This window comes from Ranitomeya imitator, chromosome 4, assembly GCF_032444005.1.
Source record: "Ranitomeya imitator isolate aRanImi1 chromosome 4, aRanImi1.pri, whole genome shotgun sequence".
In the NCBI taxonomy this organism is placed as follows: Eukaryota; Metazoa; Chordata; class Amphibia; order Anura; family Dendrobatidae; genus Ranitomeya; species Ranitomeya imitator.
Genome location: NC_091285.1, coordinates 34,459,137 through 34,477,748, shown reverse-complemented (window position 1 = coordinate 34,477,748; position 18,612 = coordinate 34,459,137). Strand labels below are relative to the sequence as shown.

Sequence of the window (18,612 nt, the reverse complement as noted above, 5' to 3'; positions counted from 1 at the left end):
TTAAAATAATCAGAAAACCATGTATCATTTCCTTTACACTCCACAAATACTTGCTCGTTTGTGTTGGTATATCACAGGAAATCCCAATAAAATACATTTAGGTTTGTGGGGGTAACATGAAAAAAGTGAAAAAATAGATGGGCATGAATACATTTTCAAGGCTCTGTACCTACTTTGGACATGCCAGTGTTGGTGGGATTGGTGGATCATCTAATATGTATGGGGGCCTACTAATTCTGTAGGAAACTCTGTGCCGAGTAGAACATTTCTGTCAGCCACATGATCGTTCGTTCAACATTTCACCCTTTTAAAGTTTAAAGATTGAAATCAGTGGTGAGATACATTTGAGACATTTATGGCATATGTTCAGGATACGCTACAAATGTCTAATAGTCACGGGTCCCAACAGAGGTGGCAACGCATGCGCATCTCCATTCACTGCTATAACCGTTTTGAAAATAGCAAAAGACCCAGAAAGTCCATGAATTACATAGACAGCGAAACTGATTTCAAGGGGCATAATGTATTGACAAAATGGTTCTCTCACCAGATTTCACAATACAAACTGCATACATTATTAACTAGATCTCAGACCTGATGAGGCTGGTGGGTTTACTTTGAATGGCAGTATACTATATTTTTGAATGTTCTCGAGTCTGATATTGAAATGAGCATTTTATGAATCCAGCTCTTCCTACTATCAGGATTGTGCTACAATTCTCACAGGTGTTTTGAAACTAAGTACACCAGGTTCATCAGGTCTAATAGATCTAGTTACTAGTGTATTAATAGCACAATCAAGAAGCACCGAAGTATGATATATCTGAGAGCGACAAAAGTACTAGTGTATGTAGTTTTTTATTGTGATATTTGATGATAAATATATTTTAATTTCCTACATATCAATTCAGTACAAGCTGGCTATACACCTGATCTCTGGGGGTCCCTACAACTTTGGATCAACTTATTGTCAGAGGACCTTCTAACAAAGAGAGACTGTAAAAAGAAGACAAGTCTATTTAAAATGCATTTGTTGAGTAGATCAGCTGATTGCCCCTGATTTTATTCCCCGCAATCACAGAAAACAGCTGTCAGGGCCCCGAAAAGCATTTCCACTATAGCTGCCGCTTACAAGGTAGTCAATCACATGAGTGGGCTTCTATTTAACACATGGATGGCTCAGATATGCCACAATAGAAGCTAGTTGTATAAAATGGCTCCTCATTTTGGCTAACAAAGGGGGTCTTCAATGATGTCCATATGTCATTGTAGGGCACACATGAAAGGATTGTCTTAATATAATCCTTTTAAGGTTTCCAAGTTCTATATCAGAAAAAGTCATATTGTGTGGGGGGTTATTCTACTGTGTGAGGGGCCATCACACTGTGTGTTGGTGTCTGTGTGGGTTATGGTGCAATGTACTGTAAAGGGCATCACACTGCATGTGAATGTCTGTTGGGGCATCATACTGTGTGTAGATGGCTGTGTAAGGCCTACTGTATGTGGGGGGCAGTGGGGGCATTATTCTGTGTGTGTGTGGGGGGGGGGGGCTGTGGGACATAATACAGTGTGGGAATGGTTGTAGAGGCACCATACTGTATGTGGAGACGTGCAGTGGTATTATACAGTGTGAGTGGCTGTGGGGGGCATCATACTGTGTTTTGGTGGCTGTGGGGGAATCATACTGTATGTGGGTGGCATCATATTGTGTGTAGGGGCTGTGGGGCATGATACTGTGTGTGGATGGTTGTAGAGGCACTATACTGTGTGTGGAGACGTGTAGTGGCATTATACAGTGTGAGTGGCTGTGGGGGCATCATACTGTGTTTCGTGGCTGTGTGTGGATGGCATCATATTGTGTGTGGGGGCTGTCGGGCATGATACTGTGTGTGGATAGTTGTAGAGGCACTATATTGTGTATGAAGGTGTCTAGTGGCATTATACATTGTGGGTGATGGTGGGGGGGGCATCGTACTGTGTTTCAGTGGCTGAGGGGGGATCATACTGTGTGTGGATGGCATCATATTGTGTGTAGGGGCTGTAGGGCATGATACTGTGTGTGGGCAGTTGTAGAGGCACCATACTGTGTGTGGGTAGTTGTAGAGGCACCATATTGTGTGTGGAGAAGTGTAGTGGCATTATACATTGTGGGTGATGGTGGGGGGGGGGCATCGTACTGTGTTTCAGTGGCTGTGTGGGAATCATACTGTGTGTGGGTGGAATCATATTGTGTGTGGGGGCTGTGGGGCATAATACTGTGTGAGGAGAGTTGTAGAGGCAGCATATTGTGTGAAGAGGTGTAGTGGCATTGTACATTGTGGGTGATGGTTGGGGGGGCATCATACTGTGTGTAGGTAGCTTTGGGGCTTCATACTGTGTTCAGAAGCCTGTAGGGGGATCATGTAGTTTGGGCTGGGCTGTTGGGTTAGCTTTCTATGTGTGGTGGGCCGTGGAGACATCATATAGTTTTGGATGGGCCGTATGTGTGGTGGGCCGTGGAGACATCATATAGTTTGGGATAGGCCGTATGTGTGGTGGGCCGTGGAGACATCATATAGTTTGGGATGGGTCGTGAGGGCATTATGCTGTGTGTGTGTGAGGGGCTGTGGGATAATGTACTGTGGGGACATCATACTGAATGTGGACAAAGTGGGGGAAATATACTGTGTTTCGGGGGCATCATACTATATCGGAGGGGGTACCATAGTATGTAGCAGCACTAATGGGCTTTACTAGGTCTCTGAACAACATACACATTCAGGTGTGGATATATTTAGCTGTGGACTTGGCTAGTGAAATTACTTAGTATGTTTAATTCATTTTCTATCTCTAAATGTTGGGCCTTTTGAAGAAAGTACAGTGCTCATGTATACAGTATATTCACACGTATAACCAGCACAGAAGCAACCAACGCGTCAGATGACACAGGAGAGGCTGTCTGTAGTAACCAATCAGATGGCAGTTTACATGTTTAAACCTACACTGATGAAACGAAAGCTGACATTTGATTGGCTACAATAGTGAACACACACACATGTGGCCTAGTATATGGGATAGACTATAAAGTGCCCATACGTATTAATATAGAAGGTTATAAATAATCTTTTCACTGTACACGTCATCCACGGAGAATTTTTTATCTTATCAATATGCTTCAATACAAACAGGGTCAATGTTCACAGCAGGAACAGAACATGTCTGTGATAAAGCCCTGAGGGGTAAATAAAGCGAAAGTGGAAAGTCTACAACCAGTGTCCGGATGTAAACTAAGCCTAAGTTACCTAGAAAGCCAGAGTCCCGAGCTTTGTGTATAGGGGTCTACAGGGGATGTCCCAATTAGGGCACACAGACATCATAGCAAAGGGTCCACCCCTCACTCTATAGACCCCATAAACGTCCTTCATATAAGCCACAAACATGTAGCCACCTGTGGATGCCCAAAGTTATAATAGCTGATCTCCGCATTTTTAACATTTTCAGCATTAAAGCCCAATCTGTCCTAAGCCCCTGAAATTTGGCTAAAAGACTTGATTTAAAAAAAATCTACTACCGTATTTTGAGTTTACAGTTCTTACACAGACCTATGTGTCTCCATGGTTACAGTCTACAAACAAATCTAGTTTCATGCCACAGTCATACTCCCTGCCATCTGCTTGATACGTCCTGCTAATAAGTGTATACCCTGATGAAGCGTCAAGCCAAACACCCGTCAGATGTAGATGGCTACCTGGGTCTCTTTTTGGTGTTTTTGCTTCAGTTATTATTTGGTCTGCTTTGGCTAACATTTTGTTAGCTGACATATATTTTTTTATTGTATTTTTTGCCAAAATGAAATTGAGAAAAAACCAGCTCACCGTCATCTGAGTCCCGTGTGTTCTGGAGCACGGACAGACATCTTTGCCTGGAGACAATAGAAGTAGCTTAAAGGAAGATCTAGCTTCACAAAATAATTTTTTTCCTTATTAGTGAATCTAATAAAGAAGAATTACACTCCATGAAGCTGGATCTTCTTTTAAGTTGACTCTTTGCCATTACATACATTGAGCTTTATTATTTTATTTTCAACCCCTCTTGCTTATATCCTATCGGCCTTGATGTTCATGTAGTTTTGGTATTTTTCCCTTTTCACTTCCTGCTTGGGCCCAGGTAGTCTTCTCCTTGCTATCCACAATTATGGTTTTCACAATATATATTCCATCCAGAATACGTATAGGGTTTTATTATTATGATAATGATGAAACAAAAATGATTCATTTTCATTTGCGTGTCTTGCACATTTTGGTGTTCTAATGCAAATACACGATATGTAAGGAAATATTGGGACACACATTTTATTGAATTCCGAATTTTCATTTAGTCCCATTTTCAAAATGTATGACATCTAGCCCCTCACCACAATGGATAACATCCGGCCCCTCATCCCCCCTTGGTGTATAACATTGGGCTCCTTGGCCCTGGTGTACAACATCTGCCCCCCCCAGTGTATAACATCCGACCCCTCATCCCCCCTTAGTGTAGTATAACATCCGACCCCTCATCCCCCAGTGTATAACATCCGACCCCTCGCCTCTCGGTGTATAACATCTGACCCCTCATCCCCCAGTGTATAACATCTGACCCCTCATCCCCCAGTGTATAATATCCGACCCCTCATCCCCCAGTGTATAACATCCAACCCCTCATCCCCCAGTGTATAACATCCAACCCCTCATCCCCCTTGGTGTATAAGATCCGACCCCTCGCCTCTCGGTGTATAACATCTGACCCCTCGCCCCTCGGTGTATAACATCCGACCCCTCATCCCCCAGTGTATAACATCCGACCCCTCATCCCCCCTTGGTGTATAACATCCGACCCCTCGCCTCTCGGTGTATAACATCTGACCCCTCATCCCCCAGTGTATAACATCCGACCCCTCATCCCCCAGTGTATAACATCCAACCCCTCATCCCCCTTGGTGTATAACATCCGACCCCTCGCCTCTCGGTGTATAACATCTGACCCCTCGCCTCTCGGTGTATAACATCCGACCCCTCATCCCCCAGTGTATAACATCGGACCCCTCACCCCCCTTGGTGTATAACATCCGACTCCTTTCTCCCTGGTGCATAAGATCCAGTCCCTCACCACCAGTGCATAACATCTCGCCCTTTGCCCCTGACGTATAACATCTGGCTCTTCAACACCGGTGTACAACATCTGGCCCCTCACCATATTGTCTGCCTTTACTAACATGTGACAGAACGGTTGGTGGTGCAGAGCTCACTGATATCAGCACCTTCCTGTAATAGGAGCCACCTGTGTAACAAATCTGTTTATGACATTTCTTCCCTCTAAAATCTTCCTCCATCACCTGTGAGTGATATTATTGAGAAGTGGAAGGAGCCGCAGCAACCCAGCCACGAAAAGTTACAGAGCGGGGTCACCAAGAGCTGAGGAGCAGAGAGCAGAAAAGTCACCAACACTCTGCTGACTCCATAACTGCAGAGTCCAAACCTCCTCTCATATTAACATCAGCAAAGACACAGCGCTCCTGTCGAGAGCTTCATGGCTGAGCCGCTGCATGTGTGGCGCCCGTGTTTGTAGCGCCACAAAATGCCTGTGTGTGTGTGATATATTTATATATGTATTGCCAGCTATGGTGAGGGCTGGTTTCTCTGCTGGGAAAAACTGCATCCACACATTTTACCAGATCCCTTACTGGAATATTGTGCACTACTTTTGCCTGAACCAGGAAGTAACTATGTAGGATCCCTCAGGGGGGAGGAGGTGCTTCTGAGAGGTTGCAATGTGCAGAGAAGATGCAGGAAGAGGTAGGAACATGGAGGTCCACAGGCAGAGGAGAGGATCCAGCAACTGTTTACCTTGGACCCCTGAGGGCCCAAGGAATTGTGCACTAGAGGTATAATTAGCAGCAGGAAGGCTACACTACGTCACAGCAGATAAACTGAATTCTCACCATGCAGGCCTGACCAAAACCCTGGGTGTGAATTGTATGAAAACTTCTGGAACTGTTTGCAGAACTTCAGTAAAAGGTACCAACTAATAATTACCCTGTCTAAGGCTGCCGTCACACTATCAGTATTTGGTCAGTATTCTACATCAGTATTTGTAAGCCAAATCCAGGCGTGGAACAATTAGAGGAAAAGTATAATATTAACCCCTTCATGACCCAGCCTATTTTGACCTTAAAGACCTTGCCATTTTTTGCAATTCTGACCAGTGTCCCTTTATGAGGTAATAACTCGGGAACGCTTCAACGGATCCTAGCGATTCTGAGATTGTTTTCTCGTGACATATTGGGCTTCATGTTAGTGGTAAATTTAGGTCGATAATTTTTGCGTTTATGTGTGAAAAAATTGGAAATTTGGTGAAAATTTAGAAAATTTCGCAATTTTCAAATTTTGAATTTTTATTCTGTTAAACCAGAGAGATATGTGACACAAAATAGTTAATAAATAACATTTCCCACATGTCTACTTTACATCAGCACAATTTTGGAAACAATTTTTTTTTTTGCTAGGAAGTTATAAGGGTTAAAATTTGACCAGCGATTTCTCATTTTTACAACGAAATTTACAAAACCATTTTTTTTAGGGACCACCTCACATTTGAACTCAGTTTGAGGGGTCTATATGGCTGAAAATACCCAAAAGTGACACCATTCTAAAAACTGCACCCCTCAAGGTACTCAAAACCACATGCAAGAAGTTTATTAACCCTTCAGGTGCTTCACAGCAGCAGAAGCAACATGGAAGGAAAAAATGAACATTTAACTTTTTAGTCACAAAAATGATCTTTCAGCAACAATTTTTTTATTTTCCCAATGGTAAAAGGAGAAACTGAACCACGAAAGTTGTTGTCCAATTTGTCCTGAGTACGCTGATACCTCATATGTGGGGGTAAACCACTGTTTGGGCGCACGGCAGGGCTTGAAAGGGAAGGAGCGCCATTTGACTTTTTGAATGAAAAATTGGCTGCACTCTTTAGCGGACACCATGTCACATTTGGAGAGCCCCCGTGTGCCTAAAAATTTGAGCTCCCCCACAAGTGACCCCATTTTGGAAACTAGACGCCCCAAGGAACTTATCTAGATGCATAGTGAGCACTTTGAACCCCCAGGTGCTTCACAAATTGATCCATAAAAATGAAAAAGTACTTTTTTTTCACAAAACAATTATTTTAGCCTCAATTTTTTCATTTTCACATGGGCAACAGGATAAAATGGATCCTAAAATTTGTTGGGCAATTTCTCCTGAGTACACCGATACCTCATATGTGGGGGTAAACCACTGTTTGGGCACATGCTAAGGCTCGGAAGGGAAGGAGCGCCATTTGACTTTTTGAATGAAAAATTATCTCCATCGTTAGCGGACACCATGTCACGTTTGGAGAGCCGCCGTGTGCCTAAACATTGGAGCTCCCCCACAAGTGACCCCATTTTGGAAACTAGACCACCCAAGGAACTTATCTAGATGCATATTGAGCACTTTGAACCCCCAGGTGCTTCACAAATTGATCCATAAAAATGAAAAAGTACTTTTTTTTCACAAAAATTTTATTTTAGCCTCAATTTTTTTCATTTTCACATGGGCATCAGGGTAAAATGGATGCTAAAATTTGTTGGGCAATATCTCCTGAGTACACCGATACCTCACATGTAGGCGTAAACCACTGTTTAGGCGCACGGCAAGGCTCGGAAGGGAAGGAGCGCCATTTGACTTTTTGAATGAAAAAATAGCTCCAATCGTTAGCGGACACCATGTCACGTTTGGAGAGCCGCCGTGTGCCTAAACATTGGAGCTCCCCCACAAGTGACCCCATTTTGGAAACTAGACCACCCAAGGAACTTATCTAGATGCATATTGAGCACTTTGAACCCCCAGGTGCTTCACAAATTGATCCATAAAAATGAAAAAGTACTTTTTTTTCACAAAAATTTTATTTTAGCCTCAATTTTTTTCATTTTCACATGGGCATCAGGGTAAAATGGATGCTAAAATTTGTTGGGCAATATCTCCTGAGTACACCGATACCTCACATGTAGGCGTAAACCACTGTTTAGGCGCACGGCAAGGCTCGGAAGGGAAGGAGCGCCATTTGACTTTTTGAATGAAAAAATAGCTCCAATCGTTAGCGGACACCATGTCACGTTTGGAGAGCCGCCGTGTGCCTAAACATTGGAGCTCCCCCACAAGTGACCCCATTTTGGAAACTAGACCACCCAAGGAACTTATCTAGATGCATATTGAGCACTTTGAACCCCCAGGTGCTTCACAAATTGATCCATAAAAATGAAAAAGTACTTTTTTTTCACAAAAATTTTATTTTAGCCTCAATTTTTTTCATTTTCACATGGGCATCAGGATAAAATGGATGCTAACATTTGTTGGGCAATATCTCCTGAGTACACCGATACCTCACATGTAGGCGTAAACCACTGTTTAGGCGCACGGCAAGGCTCGGAAGGGAAGGAGCGCCATTTGACTTTTTGAATGAAAAAATAGCTCCAATCTTTAGCGGACACCATGTCACGTTTGGAGAGCCGCCGTGTGCCTAAACATTGGAGCTCCCCCACATATGACCCCATTTTGGAAACTAGACTACCCAAGGAACTTATCTAGATGCATATTGAGCACTTTGAACCCCCAGGTGCTTCACAAATTGATCCATAAAAATGAAAAAGTACTTTTTTTTCACAAAAATTTTATTTTAGCCTCAATTTTTTTCATTTTCACATGGGCATCAGGGTAAAATGGATGCTAAAATTTGTTGGGCAATATCTCCTGAGTACACCGATACCTCACATGTAGGCGTAAACCACTGTTTAGGCGCACGGCAAGGCTCAGAAGGGAAGGAGCGCCATTTGACTTTTTGAATGAAAAAATAGCTCCAATCTTTAGCGGACACCATGTCACGTTTGGAGAGCCGCCGTGTGCCTAAACATTGAAGCTCCCCCACATATGACCCCATTTTGGAAACTAGACCACCCAAGGAACTTATCTAGATGCATATTGAGCACTTTGAACCCCCAGGTGCTTCATAAATTGATCCATAAAAATGAAAAAGTACTTTTTTTTCACAAAAATTTTATTTTAGCCTCAATTTTTTTCATTTTCACATGGGCATCAGGATAAAATGGATGCTAAAATTTGTTGGGCAATATCTCCTGAGTACACCGATACCTCACATGTAGGCGTAAACCACTGTTTAGGCGCACGGCAAGGCTCGGAAGGGAAGGAGCGCCATTTCACTTTTTGAATGAAAAATTAGCTCCAATCGTTAGCGGACACTATGTTGTGTATGGAAGGTATGTAGTGTATGTCAGGTTGGTGTGTGTGTGGTGTAGTATTCACCACACACACACACACACACACCTGACGTACACTATACCACACCACACCAAACTGACGTACACTACGCCATACACACCCTGACACTACGTCAGGTTGGGTTGTGTAGTGTTAGGTTGGGGTGTGGTGTAGTGTACGTCAGGTAGGTGTGTGTGGTGTAGTGTACACCACACACACACACACACCAACCTGACGTACACTATACCACACCACACACCAACCTGATGTACACTACGCCACACACACCAATCTGACACACTACGTCAAGTTGGTGTGTGTGGTGTAGTGTATGTCAGGTTGGGGTGTGGTGTAGTGTACGTCAGGTAGGTGTGTGTGGTGTACTGTACACCACACACACACACCAACCTGACGTACACTATACCACACCACACACCAACCTGATGTACACTACGCCACACACACCAATCTGACACACTACGTCAGGTTGGTGTGTGTGGTGTAGTGTATGTCAGGTTGGGGTGTGGTGTAGTGTACGTCAGGTAGGTGTGTGTGGTGTACTGTACACCACACACACACACCAACCTGACGTACACTATACCACACTACACACCAACCTGATGTACACTACGCCACACACACCAATCTGACACACTACGTCAGGTTGGTGTGTGTGGTGTAGTGTATGTCAGGTTGGGGTGTGGTGTAGTGTACGTCAGGTAGGTGTGTGTGGTGTACTGTACACCACACACACACACCAACCTGACGTACACTATACCACACCACACACCAACCTGATGTACACTACGCCACACACACCAATCTGACACACTACGTCAGGTTGGTGTGTGTGGTGTAGTGTATGTCAGGTTGGGGTGTGGTGTAGTGTACGTCAGGTAGGTGTGTGTGGTGTACTGTACACCACACACACACACCAACCTGACGTACACTATACCACACCACACACACCAATCTGACACACTACGTCAGGTTGGGGTGTGGTGTAGTGTACGTCAGGTTAGTGTGTGTGTGTGGTGTTGTGTATATCAGCCTGGTGTGGGTGAGTTCTGTAGTGGAATATCAGGATGTGGCTAGTCCACGGACGTGTGATGAATTCTGAAGCATTCATTCAAACACAGTGCAGGTTTGTCGGGACACGTTTCACATTGGAAACGAGTTTCCCTTCTTATCCCCCTTTTATAGCACACCCGGCACCTTTTTTTTGCTCTCCCCTCACAGGGAAAATGTTGCACCGGTACCATACGGGAGACTTGAGTTCCAGCAGTGCTGGGGCCCGCTCCTTCCTCGTCTCCAAACATCAGGGCCTTTATCACCGCCTCCTGGAACTGAAGGAAGGTGTTGTTGGTCTGGCCTGCACATCGTGATAGCACGTATGCGTTATACAGTGCCATTTGTACGATGTGCACAGCCAGTTTTTTATACCACACCTTCGTTTTCCGCATGGCACTATAGGGCTGGAGGACTTGATCAGAAAGATCAACTCCCCCCATGTGTTTGTTGTACCCCAGGGCACAGTCCGGTTTGTGGACCTGTGCTGGGGTACCTCGAACAGTGCTGGCCGTGGTGCCGGGACCATGGATTGTTGTCAAGAAAAAGACGTCCCTTTTGTCTTTGAACTTGACCGCAAGCATGTTGCCACTACATTGGGCCCGGCTCTCACCCTTTGGGAGAACCTGCTCAATTAGTGACAAAGGGAGACCCCTCTTGTTTCTGCGCACAGTACCGCAAGCAACGGTAGCTCTGGCAGAGAGGGACTGAAAGAGTGGGATGCTTGTATAAAAGTTATCAACGTACAGATGGTAACCTTTATCAAGCAGTGGGTGAACCAAATCCCACACTATTTTCCCACTCACCCCCAGAGCAGGTGGACAATCTGGGGGCTGGATACTGCTGTCCTTTCCTTGATAAACTCTAAAGCTGAGAGTGTACCCTGAGGTACTCTCACAGATCTTGTAGAGTTTTATCCCGTACCTCGCCCTTTTGCTTGGCAGGTACTGACGGAACTGAAGCCTCCCTTTGAAGTGGATGAGGGATTCATCCACACAAATTTCCCTTTGGGGAATGTACACTTCAGCAAACTTGTTGCTGAAGTGTTCGATGACCGGCCGAATTTTGAACAATCTATCAAAATTCGGGTCATCGCGAGGAAGGATGTCCGTATTGTCCCTAAAGTGGAGAAATTTATGAATCGCCTCAAAACGTTTGCGATTCATAACCATGCCAAATACTGGAGTTTGATATAAAATATCAGTACTCCAGTATTGGCGAAGTTCTGGTTTCTTCACAATTCCCATGTGAAGGACCAGTCCCCAATATTTCATCATTTCTACGGAGTCAACGGGCTTCCAAGTAGTAAATGATGAAACTGGGTTTTGGGCAAAAAATTGCAGGGCGTACAAATTTGTTTGCTCCACCATGAGACTGACGATTGACTCCGAGAAAAAGACTTTGAAAAAGTCTATCTCCCGGAGGTTGGCAGTCTCAAATTGGATTCCTGATTGGGGAATGAAATCAGGAATCCGTGGAGCAAAGTTTTCAGGGACGGGGGTCCAGACGGGGGCACTAGTGCTAGGTTGGGCGTCACTAGCACTAGGTTGGGGGTCACTTACACTTGGCTCCGACTCTCCTCCCCTGGGCTCCGGCTCCCCTCCCCTGGGCTCCGGACGATTTCTCGGCCTGCGACATCTTGGGGGTGGCGAGTCGGTGTCACTAGGGGAGGAAGAGTGGGAGGAATACAGAAAAGTGGGGTCCTCTCCCTCACTATCAGCTTCGGAGGCAAGAAAGGAATATGCCTCCTCAACTGAGTACAGCCTTTGTGACTGGGATGACTGGGATGAGCGGGACATTGTGTGTGTGGTGCGTGTGCGTGTGTAAAAAAAAATCTAAACTTTATTATAGTGTTGCGTGTGCGTGTGTATGTGCGAGTGTTTGGTGCAACTCTTCTGCAGGAGGAGGCTATCAGGTGCGGGGAGCTGTCAGACGCGTGTGGGGGCTGTCAGGCGCGTGGGGGCTGTCAGGCGCGGGGGGCTGTCAGGCGCGGGGGGCTGTCAGGCGCGGGGGGACAGGAGGGGGCTGAGGAGATGCAGCGTCAGATGGAGATGAAGCTGGCAGCAGCAGGTGATCAGGGGGGCAGGGGGTGATCAGGGGGGCAGGGGGTGATCAGTGGGTGATCAGGGGGGCCAGGGGGTGATTAGCGGTGATCACTGAAGAGGGTGATCACCAGGGCAGGAGGGGCTGACAGACACAGGGGCGGTAGCAGAGAAGAAAACGCAGCAGCAGCAGCAGGTGATAAAGGGGGGCAGAGGGGTGATCAGGTGGACGGGGGGGGCAGGGGGTGATCAGGGGGGGCAGGGGGTGATTAGCGGTGATCACTGAAGAGGGTGATCACCAGGGGAGGGGCTGACAGACGCAAACGCGGTAGGAGAGAAGAAAACACAGCAGCAGCAGCGGGTGATGAAGGGGGGCAGAGGGGTGATCAGGTGGACAGTGGGGGGGCAGGGGGTGATCAGGGGGGGTAGGGGGTGATCAGGGGGGGCAGGGGGTGATTAGCTGAAGATCACTGAAGAGGGTGATCACCAGGGGAGGAGGGGCTGACAGACGCAGGGGGCAGTAGGAGAGAAAACACAGCAGCAGCAGCAGGTGATAAAGGGGGGCAGGGGGTGATCAGGTGGACAGGGGGGGGGCAGGGGGTGATCGGGGGGGTAGGGGGTGATCAGGGGGGGCAGGGGGTGATTAGTGGTGATCACTGAGGAGGGTGATCACCAGGGGAGGAGGGGCTAACAGATGCAGGGGGCGATAGGAGAAAAGAAAGTAGAGCAGCAGCAGGTGATAAAGGGGGGCAGGGGGTGATCAGGTGGACAGGGGGGGGGGCAGGGGGTGATCGGGGGGGTAGGGGGTGATCAGGGGGGGGGCAGGGGGTGATTAGTGGTGATCACTGAGGAGGATGATCACCAGGGGAGGAGGGGCTAACAGATGCAGGGGGCGATAGGAGAAAAGAAAATAGAGCAGGAGCTGGTGATAAAGGGGGGCTGGGGGATGATCGGGGGGGGCAGGGGGGAGGGAGCGGAGGTTGGGGGGAGTGGAGGACAGGAGAGGGGAGGTACCTGTCCTCAGCAGCAGCGGTGGTACTGGCGGTAGCAGTGGGGGAGGCGGCGGTGGCAGTGGGGGATACGGCGGCGGCGCTCTGAAGATGTGTGCGGCGGCTGCGGCGGCGATCGCGGAGTCTGGGGGGGCAGGTGAGCAGTCGGGCACCTCGCTCCTCAGCTTCCACGGATGGGATGAAGCTGAGGAGCGAGGCAGACGCTGTTTTTCTCCGCCCCTCCAGCTCTGATTGGAGTGCTAACGTCACATGGACGCTAGCTCCAATCAGAGCTGGAGGGGGTTAAAAAAAGGTCAGCAGCGGTGATCGTAGACCCGGGGGGGCAAAGCCACCCCCCCTGGGGTGAAGTACAGGTCCCCCTGCACCTGCGGGTACGGTGACATTTGAATGACCCCGGTCACCGGACCCGCAGGGAAGCATTCCCGCCATGACGCCACATAGGCGTCATGGGTCGGAATGGCACCGACTTTCATGACGCCTACGTGGCGTCATGGGTCGGGAAGGGGTTAATAAAACATACGCACCACTTCTGCATTTATCACCCGCTCCTGGTTTTAGCTTACAAATACTGATGTAAAATACTGACCAAATACTGATAGTGTGATAGCAGCCTAACGCTCTTAGGATGACGATTCTCCTGTAGATGTAATGTGGAGGGGGCACATATTTTCTATTTGCAAGATTCAAGAGACAGATGGAAGAAAAGAGAAGCCAATGATTGATTACATTGATCAGTTCCTTCGAGCACAGTATGGACACAAGACTGTAAACGCCGGACCGGCAAGAAAAAAGAATGCTATTGAGTAAATGGTAGATCAAAATTGAGAATATGAAAATCTAATTTTCTGCAGTTTCCAGGAACATTCATCAGAGGATGCAGACTGAGATCTGAGGCAGTCTACAGTCTGCAAATAAGACGCACACTGCAGACTGTCCCAAAGCAACACGAATCCTTAGATGAAGTACTTGCTGTAGTTTTGATAAAAACAAGATTTTCACTAGATTACTAGTAAACCTGCCTCCATGTAGTCCTATACATTCATGAGCTTTGTATAACCCTGTCCTGTCCTCACCACTGATTGGCAGCTTTCTGCTTATCCCGTGTTTGGGGTCGGGGGGGGCTCTTCTGGATTCTTCGGTTTTCTCCCACTTTCCGAAAACATACTGATAGGGAATTTAGATTTTGAGCCCCAATGGGGACAAAGTTTTTAAAGGGCCGTGGAATTGTCTTGTACCCACTGTGAAATTTGGTGGAGTATCGGTGATGATCTGGGGATGCTTCAGCAAGGTTGGAATTGGGCAGGTTAATCTTAGCGAAGGACGTATGAATCAAGCCGCATACAAGATTATCCTGCAAAAACAGATGATTCCTTCTGCTCAGGCAATGTTCCCCAACTCTGAGGACTGGTTTTTCCAGCAGGACAATGCTACACAGCTAGGTCAATCAAGGTTTGAATGAAGGACCACCACATCAAACCCTGTCACGGGCAACCCAATCTCCAGACCTGAACCCCATTGAAAATCTCTGGAATGTAATCAAGAGGATGATGGATGGTCACAAGTCATCAAACAAAGAAGAACTGCTTACATTTTTGTACCAGGAGTGGCATAAAGTCACCCAAAAGCAGTGTGAAAGACTGGTGGAAAGCATTCCAAGACACATGAAAGCTGTGATTAAAAATCATGGTTATTCCACAAAATATTGATTTCTGAACTCTTCCTGAGTTAGAACATTATTAGTATTGTTGTTTCTAAATGATTATGAACTTGTTTTCTTAGCATTATTTGAGGTCTGCAAGCAATGTTTTTTTTTGTTATTTTGACCATTTCTTATTTTCTGGAAAAAAATACAAAATTTAGTGCTTGGAAATTCGGAGACATGTTGTCAGTAGCTTATACAACCCCTGGCAAAAATTATGGAATAACCGGCCTTAGAGGATGTTCATTCAGTTGTTTAATTTTGTAGAAAAAAAGCAGATCACAGACATGGCACAAAACTAAAGTCATTTCAAATGGCAACTTTCTGGCTTTAAGAAACACTGAAAGAAATCAAGAACAAAAAATGTTGGTAGTCAGTAATGGTTACTTTTTTTAACCAAGCATAGGGGAAAAATTATGGAATCACTCAATTCTGAGGAAACAATTATGGAATCACCCTGCAAATTTTCATACCCAAACATAACACCTGCATCAAATTAGATCTGCTCGTTAGTCTGCATCTAAAAAGGAGTGATCACACCTTGGAGAGCTGTGCACCAAGTGGACTGACATGAATCATGGCTACAACACGAGAGATGCCAATTGAAACAAAGGAGAGGATTATCAAACTCTTAAAAGAGGGTAAATCATCACGCAATGTTGCAAAAGATGTTGGTTGTTCACAGTCAGCTGTGTCTAATATCTGGACCAAATACAAACAACATGGGAAGGTTGTTAAAGGCAAACATACTGGTAGACCAAGGAAGACATCAAAGCATCAAGACCGGAAACTTCAAGCAATATGTCTCCAAAACAGGAAATGCACAACAAAACAAATGAGGAACGAATGGGAGGAAACTGGAGTCAACGTCTGTGACCGAACTGTAAAAAACCGCCAAAGGATGAATCATGAATCTGCATTGGGCAAGGTGATGATGCTTGAACTTTTGTTTGGTGCCATTCCAATTAGATTTATAAAGATGACTGCCTGAAGAGAACATGCAAATTTCCACAGTCATTGATGATATGGGGCTGCATGTCAGGTAAAGGCACTGGGGAGATGGCTGTCATTACATCTTCAATAAATGCACAAGTTTATGTTGATATTTTGGACACTTTTCTTATTCCATCAATTGAAAGGATGTTTGGGGATGATGAAATCATTTTTCAAGATGATAATACATCCTGCCATAGAGCAAAAACTGTGCAAACATTCCTCGAAAAAAGACACATAAGGTCAATGTCATGGCCTGCAAATAGTCTGGATCTCAATCCAATTGAAAATCTTTGGAGGAAGTTGAAGAAAATGGTCCATGACAAGAATCCAACCTGCAAATCTGATCTGGCAACAGCAATCAGAGAAAGTTGGAGTCAGATTGATGAAGAGTCCTGTGTGACCCTCATTAAGTCCAGGCCTCAGAGACTGCAAGCTGTTATAAAAGCCAGAGGTGGCGCAACAAAATACTAGTGATGTGTTGGAGTGGTTTTTTGTTTGTTGATTTTTCATGATTCCATCATTTTTTCCTCAGAATTGAGTGATTCCATAATATTTCCCCTATGTTTAGTTATGTGCATATATGTTTATCTGCCTTTTCTTTTAGGTATGGACATTGAGCAACCGACACCTGTCTAAATTTGTTAAAACGACTACATACATACCTATCTAACTTACCTTACCTCTCCCCGTACCCTTTCCATTCCCCACCCCTCCTCTTCCTTTCCCTACTTCCCTCAAACGTGAAACATACTATAAGCTACTGAAACTGCAATGTAAAAGTTTTAAAATGTTAATAAAAATATTTGAAAAAAAAAAAAAAAAGTAACCATTACTGACTATTACACATATTTTGTTCTTGATTTCTTTTAGTGTTTCTTAAAGCCAGAAAGTTGCCATTTGAAATGACTTTAGTTTTGTGCCATGTCTGTTGATCTGCTTTTTTTCTACAAAATTAAACAACTGAATGAACATCCTCCAAGGCCGGTGATTCCATAATTTTTGCCAGGGGTTGTAGAATAAAAGAACAATTTACATTTTACTCAAAAATATACCTATAAAAGAAAAATCAGACAAACTGAACATTTTGCAGTGGTCTCTTAATTTTTGCCAGAGCTGTATATATATATATATATATATATATATATATACACACATAAGGATGAATGACTTCGGGGAGATCAAAACATCCAACACCGCGGAGACACCATCACGTGTTTCTCAACGCAAGCAATAAATAGCCAGGTCTTTCACCGGGAAGGAACAACCACGGGAAGGGCAGCATCCAAAAGGAAAACCACCTATGCCAAAACATGGTATCCATCCACAGACAGCTGTTTTGGGGTATTTGCACCTCATCAGTGTGGAGTAGGAAACTGGCTATTAGGAGCAGTGCCTAGTAAAAGGACTATAAACATAAGGATGAATGACCCCGAAACAGCTGTCTGTGGATGGATACCATATTTTGGCATAGGTGGTTTTCCTTTTTGGATGCTGCCCTTCCCGTGGTTGTTCCTTCCCAGTGAAAGACCTGGCTATTTATTGCTTGCGTTGAGAAACACGTGATGGTGTCTCCGCGGCTTTTCTACATGTATATATATATATATATATATATATATATATATATACAGGTTCGGACTGGCCCACAGGTGAGCAGATGAATCCCCCGGTGGGCCCCTGTGCAGAGGTAAGCCATTTAAGTGAACTTATCCTTAGAATTTATTATTTTTAAAGTAGGAAATTTTGATGTGGACGCTCAGGCTGGGTTCCCATGATGTTAGACATGTTCTGCACCGTAAAATAGATTACTTGCATTTTTTTATTTGAAAATACGCAGCGCAAAATAAAAACAACTCTTTGTGGGAACGTAACCTTAGGCACCAAAGACGTCAACCACAAGGCGGTTAAACGATATAATAAAACATCGCGTCATTTCATTACAATACAATCCCCTAGAGATATTAGACTCTACATGAATTGCTATGAAGCCCCAGACAATCCCGATCCCCTGCTTACAACCAATCCATCGATCGTGGCAAGATACAGATCACTCCGGCAGTAAGAAAAATAACCCTTTGTATTTTGCCAGATACATTTCCTGCATTTTAAGTCACAAGTTGTGATTTTTCCTTTTTAAAGTTCCATAAACACGTTCCCCTTCTCTTTTCCTTACCCCTGCTTTCTCTGGCCGCTCTTCCTCGATGGCTCAATGCTTTCTGGGACTGAGCAGCCTGTGTTCTCTGCAGATCTTTATTGTTATTTCTTTTGACAGCCTCCCAAGCCTCGTCCTAGTCCCACCTACCCGCCATGCTGAGCCAAAGTGCATTGACTTAGCATAGAACTGGAGAACACCTCTTAAAGGGACAGTGTTTAATTGCGCCATGACTCATTCGTCCATGATAGTCACCGGTGTCGTAATTGATCATCAATCGTTCTGACCGTGCTACGATAGAAATCGGGTCTCCGCGCACCAATCTCCTCTTGAAAAT

The 18,612-nt window shown here is 45.2% G+C and overlaps 1 protein-coding gene across 1 annotated transcript in view; it reads right to left on the bottom strand.

The window, feature by feature from the left end:
* FAXDC2 (fatty acid hydroxylase domain containing 2) overlaps positions 1-18,408 on the bottom strand; it is a 68,341-nt gene extending 49,933 nt beyond the window's left edge. Inside the window, exon 1 of the mRNA XM_069763512.1 lies at positions 18,297-18,408. The gene's annotated coding sequence lies outside the window, so the exon portion shown is untranslated. The remainder of the gene's footprint in view (positions 1-18,296) is intronic.
* Between the last annotated feature and the right edge of the window lie 204 nt (positions 18,409-18,612).